Raw genomic sequence first — 8,961 nt, forward strand, 5'->3', positions numbered from 1 at the left:
CTCAGGCGGAAGACCCAATACTATTATGGGCTACTGGACTCTTTTAGAATATTTTGCTGAGTTTACACACCTATAATATTCAAATAACGGAACTTAACTAAAAAAAGGGTATATAGATGAATGTCCATTTTATATCTGTGTATTCAAAGTGGATAGGATAGATATATAGTTACATTCTCTTAGTGAATAGAATGGTTTGTTCTGATGGTGTTTGTAAATAGGATATCGTGTCCGCATCTTGTACAGCAATTAACCACTGGGAAGAATATATGCAATGTGTTGATTATTGAAACTGTCCTTCCAATTTGATTTGAAACTGTCTCATTGGTATTTGCTTATCAATAAAACTATGGAAAATTAAATAAATAAATAAGTAGCAAAAAAAGATTGATAAACTCAAAGCCTTTATATTGAAATGGATGACACTTGAACATATACTCATAAGTGAAATTAACCAGACACACATGTGTGGTTATCGTACAGGTTCCCTAGTAGAAGATCTCAAAAGAAGAAATACAACTAGAAAAGTATTATATAAGTAAAAGGGATGCAGGATCTCAAGGACCAGCTAATCAAGAGAGGGAAAGGTGAAGAGTTAGGAAACATGACAATGTCAAGCCATACGGTTATATGTAGAAGACAGGCAAGGCAATCATCCTGAGAATCTCCAGAAGATTTTTTAGTCTAACAGTTAATTGGAAAGATTTGCAACCTCACTAACTATATATACTGATACCTGTGAACTAAACAACTGCACTGCATTTGGTAATCTGTAATAGTAGTTTCATGCTTGAAGTGCCTGTCATTCTTGTCTTCTGAATATGGGCTGCTTGTCATGACATGCCAGTTGCTCCTCTTCTGTCTCTCAGCTAGATGGTTGTTGAAAAATAACAGGGTGGTGAATGAAAGGAAAAGACAGGAAAAGAAATATTGTAGGACTGTCCTGCTTCAAGGTTGTATATGGTGAGACTTTTGGACTTATGTGTAAACATAAAATTATATATTTCTTTATGCCTGTGTGTAAAACATATTCTAACTTTTAAATGTTTTTTTAATCGTATTCTGTAGGGACTTAAATTTCAACATATTAATGCTTGATGAAAATTACCTGTTCCATAGTATGCCTAAGATGTTTGATATGCAGACAGATAGTGAGGTTAAGGTTAACAGCCTAAGTTGTATGTTAATGTCAATAGGTTTGTGTTATGGATGGTTAACAACCTATGTTTGCAGACCAAAATCAGATGAAAAGGAGGGCTGCAAGGAAAGCCAACATTGTGTCCCTAGCCTTCCAAGGTCAATTAAGAATCAGGACATATGGGAGCTTGTACTGTAACATCATGTAACTTGGCAGTGTCCCAAATTTTCTGATCAAGGAGTTTATGGGGCCAAAGAGGAAAGTGATCGATGATGTAGAGTGTGCCTAAGGGGAGTCACATAAAAAACATTCTCTCAGGCTTTCACAGAGAGCACATTGGCCAAGCAATGCCCGTGACTCATCCACATGGCTGACACTGACAAATAATTTGTGGTACAGGATCTCAGGAAAAATCCTGAGGGGATTTCACTGACCATATCAGACCCAAAAGTTAGAAGTCTTGTTTCATAGGTCCTGCTTTACCTTGGTCTTAAACATGCAGAAAAAAAGTATAAAAACGAAATATAAGAAGTAAAGCCATGCTGCTATGTTGAGCTGTAGGGGACTCAGTCATATATTTGTGACATTGCCAGTGAAGTGGAAGACTGAATACTATTATGGACTACTGAACTCTTTTAGATTATTTTATTGAGTTAACACACTTATAATATTCAAATAACGGAACTTAACAAAAAAAGGGTATATAGATGAATGTCCATTTTGTATCTGTGTATTCAAAGTGGTTAGGATAGATATATAGTTACATTCTCTGAATGAATAGAAAGATTTTTTCCAATGGTGTTTGCATATACGATATCATGTCTGCATCTTGTACAGCAATTAGCCACTGGAAGGAATGTATGCCATGTGTTAATTATTGATACTGTTCTACCAATTTGATTTGAAAGCGTCTCATTGCTATTTGTTTGTCAATAAAATCATGGATAATAAAATAACATAGAAGAATTTTTGAAACCTAAAAAAATAATGAAAAAGAAAAAAGATTTGTTCTAATAGTGTTTGTGGAGAGAATATCATCTCTGCGTCTTATAGTATGAATAGTCACTAAGAAGACAATGATATGGAAAGTATTAATTATTGAAACTGTGCTAGTAATTGGTTTTGAAAGTCCCATTGCTATTTGCCTCTCAATAAAATTATTTTCAAAGAAGAAAAAAAGTAGAAAAAATATATGCCCAAGCACAGATATTCATGGAAGGTTTTAAAAAAGTCAAGGTTTTCTGTTATTTATTCTTCTATCTGAGAAGTTACATGCACAGATAACATCGCTCAGAATGATAATAATAAGGCTTGTGATATTAAATCATCCTATCACATGTTTTTTTCTTTAGGAATTTAGTGTGGACAGACATATGTTTCAAAGAAAAAATAAACCAAAGAAAATGAAATAAAACAATTTGTGGTTATGTGCTTTAACTCCTACAGCCACAAAGAAAAATTCTGAGCCTGCCCCTAAGCCTGTCAATTGAGTGAGAACTTCTACGACTCTCTCAGGATCCCCCGATCCAGCCCAATCGCAGACCCGGCTAGTGTGTGGAGAGCTTCTATGCTCCCGTGTATTCCCTGCACCAGGGCAAAACAAAGGGGCACTACAGGTAAACTGTTGTGCCAGAAGGGCACAACAGGTTCTCTTCCAAAGACTGCAGCAGGAAGGAGCTGAACATAACACTAGACCCAGGCCAGGCATAACGATAAACTGAAACTTAATAGTTCTGCACCTGAATTTCAGTAGGTGCTAAGTTTACAACAGCACCAAAGCTCTACACCAAAGGTCAGAGGTCATTGCTATAGGGAATGACAAAGACAAGGAGCAAAATGCAATCTCAGGCCTTGAGCCAACCCAGAACAGGTGCAGAGGACACTAGCTAAACAGAAATGAATGAATTAACAGTGTCAGAAGGAAAGAAACAACAGCAGGAAGTTATGGAGGAACTCAGTGCAGAATTAATTCCTGAAATAAAAAAGAAATCTCTGAATAAATAGAATCTGAAGTAAGGAATCTAATAAAGAAACATGGGGGAAACCCAATGTCCACTGAGAACAAGTGCAAAGGACACTAGATCAGTTGAAATGTATGAATTAACAGCGTGGCAAGTAAAGAAACAATAGCAAAAAGGTATAGAAGAAATCAGAGCAGAATTAATTTTTGAAATAAAAAAAATAAATCTCTGAATTCATACCACCTGCAGTACAGAATCAAATATGGAAATATATGAAGGAAACCCAATCTGATAAAAATCTTTGCAGTAGAAGAAATAGCAACTGCCTCTAAAGAAATATTGATAAAAAATAGAGGAGATTGGAAATATGATGGATTCCTTGAATGAGCAATACAGGAAAGAAATAGCTCACATGAAGCAGAGTCAAGAGATATAGAGGAATATATAATCTCAATCACAAACCTGCAAAACCTTTTCAGTGAAAGTGAAGACAGAGTTTCAGATCTTGAAGACGCTGGTGCAGAGAGTGAAAAGGTGAGAAAGGATCTATTAAAAACAACTAGGATGCAGAAAAAATAATCCATCACCTGCAAGATGATGCAAAAATGAACAATGTGAGACTATTAGGCATCAATGAGAGAGATGGGGTCAATACATAAGATATAAAAAGAATATGGGCAGATGTAATAGCAGAAAATTTCCCAAACATGAAGAAACAATCTGACATTTAGCTAACTGAAGCATACAGAATGCCAAATAACTTCAACGCAATTAAAAGCACATTGAGACATATAATAGTCAAGATTCCAGGAATCTAGCACAAGAATAATATACTGAAAACCGCTAGAGAAAAGAAGCAGATCACATTCAAAGGAAAACCCATCAGAATTATGGCCGACTTCCCTTCACAACCCATGAAGGCAAGAACAGCATAGAGCAGAGTACTTCAAGTCCTCTACAAAAAGAAATTTCAGCCCAGAGTACTATATCCTAAAAACTCTTTCAAGTTTGATGGAGAAGTGAAATACTTCCACAACAAAGAACAACGAAAGAATTTCATGATGAAAAGCCAACCCTACACAGACTAATAAAAGATGTTCTAGGGAGGGAACAAAATATTCAGAACTCCACGAATGAGAACAGAAGGAACAGACTAAATAGGGAAGAAGTTAAATACAGGACAAAAAGGAATAAACAACAGCTGGTAAATAACATGTCAATCATAAGTCAGTACATCTCTATTATAACTATCAATGTAAATGGACTCAATTCACCAATTAAGAGACAGAAACTGTCATAGTGGATTAGGAGACAAAATGCAACAATATGTTGTATACAAGAAACACATTTAACTCATAAAGGCATTCATTGGCTGAAATTCAAAGGATGGACAACAATGTTAAATGCTCCAGAACCTCAGAAAAAAGCAGCGGTAGCAATCCTGTTTTCAGATAATCTCAACTTCAAAGCAAGAATGATCAAACAAAATAAAGAAGGCCAATTTATACTGGTTAGGGGAAAATTCAATAGGAAGAGATAAGACTCATAAATATATATGCACCAAACACAGGAGCACCCAACTATATAAGAGAAATATTAATGGATGAGAAAAATCTAATATCCAAGACCACAGTCTTAACAGGAGACCTTAACACACCCTTATATCAAAGAAATAGATCAACTAGACAAAAAATAAGCAAAGAAGTACCAGAACTGGACAAGAGATTGGAACAAATGGACTTGGTGGACATCTACAGAGTGTTCCAGAGTGTTCCACACAATGACAGGTGAATACACAATTTTTCTCAGCTGCACATGGGTCATTTTCTAAAATAGAACACATACTAGTTCATAGGTCATGCTTTAGTATATGCAAGAAAACAGAAATTATCCCATGCACATTATCTGACATCAGTGCAATGAAACTGGAAATAAACAAGAAAAGAAACCAGAAAACCCCCCTAAATGCATGGAAATTAAACAACACCCTACTCAGCAACCAATGGGTCACAGATGAAATTAAAGAAGAAATTCAACAATATCTAAAATTCAATGACAATTCAACCACAATTTATTGGAATTTATGGGATGCGATGAAAACAGTTCTCAGAGGGAATTTCATAGCTGTGCACTCACACATTAGGAAAATGGAACGGGAACAAAAAACCACCCTAATGTTGCACCTCCAACATCTAGAAAAGGAAGAGCAAACCAAACCCAGAACCCAAAGCCAGGAAGAAATCTTAAAGATTAGAGCAGAAATTAATTCAGCTGAGATGAAGCAAACAGTTCAAAGAATTAATGAAACAAAAACTGGGTTCTTTGAAAGACTGAATAAAATCAATTTGCCCATAAGTAACCTCATCAGAAAGAAGAAAGAAAAAATTCAAATACAAATGATAAGCAATGAGAAGTGTGTAATCACCACACACACAGTGAATATTCAGAAGATTATCACTAGGTACTTTGAGAATGTTTACTCTCACAGAATAGAAGACACAGAAGAAATGGACAGATTCCTAGAAAGGTACAAATTACCAAAACTGAATGAAGAGGACATAAGAACTCCCAATAATCCAATAACAGCCAATGAAATACGAAATGTATGAAAAATCTTGCTAACAAAGAAAAGTCCTGGTCCTGATGGAGTCATAGCTGAATTCTACAAGAAATTCATAGAAGATATAATCCCTACACTCCTCAAACTCTTTAATGAAATTGAAAAGGAAGCAGTCCTCCCAGAATTATTCCTCAAGGCAAGTATTATACTAATACCAAAACAGGGAAAAGTGTAACTAAAAAAGCAACTAAAAAAGAGAACTACAGCCAATCTCTCTCATGTACATAGATGTAAAAGTCCTTAATAAAATCCTAGCAAATAGAATACAGCAAATTATCAACAATTTTATACACCATGACCAAGTAGGATTCATCCCAGGGATGCAAGGATGATTCAATTTTTGAGAATCTATAAATATAGTACACTATATTAATAGAGCAAAATCTAAAAACCACATGACCATCTCGATGCAGAAAAGGTGATTTACCAAGTTCAACACTCATTCATGTTCAAAGTCCTACAGAATATTAGAATGGAAGGCCTCTACTTCAATTTGATAAAAGCCATCTATGACAACCCAACTACTAATATAATTCTAAATGGGGAATAACTGAAATCTTTTACTCTCAGATCTGGTAAAAGACGAGGATGTCCTCTATCACCTGGCCTATTCAATATAGTTTTTGAATCATTAGTTAGAGCCATTAGACAAGAGGGAGAAATAAAAGGAATAAGAATAGGTAAAAAAGAAGTTAAATTATCATTATTTGCAGATGACATGATACTTTACATGAAAGACTTAAAAAATTCCAAGAAGAAGCTACAAGAATTGATACACAAATTTAGTGGCATAGCAGGATACAAAGTCAATAGTGAGAAGTCAATAGCATTCCTCTACATAGATAAAAAACAGACTGAAAGGAAAATTAGAGAAACAATACTTTTTACAATAGCACTGAGGAAATTGAAATAACTTGGAATTAACTTAACCAAAGAAGTCAAAGACCTTTTTAAGGAAAATTACAGTACTCTGAAAAGAGAGATCATGGAGAATTTTAGAAAATGGAAAGATATTCCCAGTTCCTGGATAGGAAGAATGAGCATCGTGAAGATGGCCCTACTCCCAAAATTACTGTATGAATTTAATACAATCCATACCAAATTGTCACCAACATATTTTCCAGACCTAGAGAAATACTTCCTAAAATTTATATGGAACCAGAAAAGACCTAGAATAACAATGACAATTCTGGCCAATGAAACCAAGGGAGGATGGATTACAATTCTTGACTTCAAATTATTCTACAAAGTTACTGTGATAAAATCAACATGGTATTGGGAATGAAATAGACCTGGGAATCAATGGCAAAAATTAGAAGATGAAGAGACCTCTATGAACACACTCAGCCACCTGATCATCTACAAAGGGGCCAAACACACCTTCTGGAAGCAAGATAGCCTCATTAACAAACGGTGCTGGAAAAACTGGCTCTCTACATGTGGAAAACTAAAACTTGACCCAGGTCTATCACCATGCCCTAAACTAAACTCAAAATGGAATAAAGATCTAAATATTAAAAAAGAAGCATTAAATCTCCTGTAAGAGAAAGTAGGAGGAACTCTTGAAGACATAGGAGTAGGCAAGAGTTCAGGAACCAAAATCAAATCACATGGGTAACACTTGAAAGAATTGACAACTGGGACCACCTCTTATTGAGAAGTTTTTGCATGTCAAAAGAAATTACCAACAAAGTGAAAAGACAACCCGCAAATTTTGAAAAATATCTTAACTAATAAGCACTCAGACAAAGGTCTGTTCTCTAGAAATTATAAAGATCTAAAATACATTAGGGCCCCTAAATTTAAAGACCCAGTCCAGAAATGGGCATCCGAGATGAACACACACTTCTCAGAGGATGAAATTAAAGAAGTGAATAAATAATTGAAAAAATGCTCCACATCACTAGCTATCCATCAAATGAAAATTAAAACAGCAATGAGATACCATGTCACCCCAGAATGAATGGCTACCATAAAGAAATCAACCAACAACAGATGTTGGAGAGGCTGTGGGGAAAATGGAATCCTTCTCCACTGCTGGTGGAAATGTAGACTGGAGCAACTGTTATGGAAATCAGTGTGGAGACTCCTTAAGAAAATAGGACTGGAAATCCCATTCAAGTCAGCTATCCATCTACCAGGAATTTTCCCAGAGGAACTGAAAATGTCATATCATAGTGATATATGTGTAGTTATGTTTATAGCAGCACAATTTTTTTTTTTTTTTCAGCACAATTTTTGATAGCCACATCTTGGAAACAACCAAGATGCCCTTCACATGAGTAATGGTTGAACAGATGTGGTATTTTTATACAATGGAGTATTACTCAGCTATAAAGAATGATAAACTAGAAGCATTTATATTTAAGTGGATGCCATTTGAAGATATACTCATAAGTGAAATAAATAAGACCCGTGTGTGTCAATATCATATAGTCTCTCTAGTATAAGGAATCAAATGAAAAAATACAAATAGAGAGGTATAACACAACTAAAAGGAAAGCATGAACTTGAGGACTGGACAACGAGGAGAGGGTATGGAGAACAGCTGGGAAACAGGACAGAGACACAGCCATACACTTTTATACACAAAATGGGCAAGGCAATGATCCTGAGAAACATCAGCAGGTTTTTGAAACTAGTAGTTAATTGGTAGGTTTTTAAACCTGTTTAACTATATATGGTGATACCTGTGAACCGAGCAACTGCACTGAAGATAGCAATGTGTTATAGAAGGGTCCCGCTTGGAATGCCTGTCATTCTGGTCTTCTAAATACATACTTCTTGTCATGACATACAAATTACTACCATACTGTCTCAGAAGTAAATTATTTTCAACTTTCATTTTTTAAAATTAATTTTATTGATAAACAAATAGCAATGGGACAGTTTCAAAACCGATTAGTTGGACAGTTTCAATAATACATTACATATTGTCTTCATAGTTATTATTCATAGTACAAGATGCAGACATGATAGTCTGTCCAAACACTATTAGTACAAATCTTTCTTCTCATTGAATTAAGAGAAAGCAGCTGTATATCTATCCTAACTGTTTTTTTTTTAACAGATTCAACAAATAACACACTGCATATATTCTTCTTTTTTTTGTTTTTGTCTTTTTTTCAAAGTTTTATTGATAAACAGATAGCAATGAGACAGTTTCAAATCCAATCGGAAGTACAGTTTCAACAAATAATACACTGCATATATACTTCTTAGTGGTTAATTGCTGTACAAGA

The sequence above is a fragment of the Octodon degus genome, unplaced genomic scaffold, assembly GCF_000260255.1.
Source record: "Octodon degus isolate 3935 unplaced genomic scaffold, OctDeg1.0 scaffold00031, whole genome shotgun sequence".
Lineage (NCBI taxonomy): Eukaryota > Metazoa > Chordata > Mammalia > Rodentia > Octodontidae > Octodon > Octodon degus.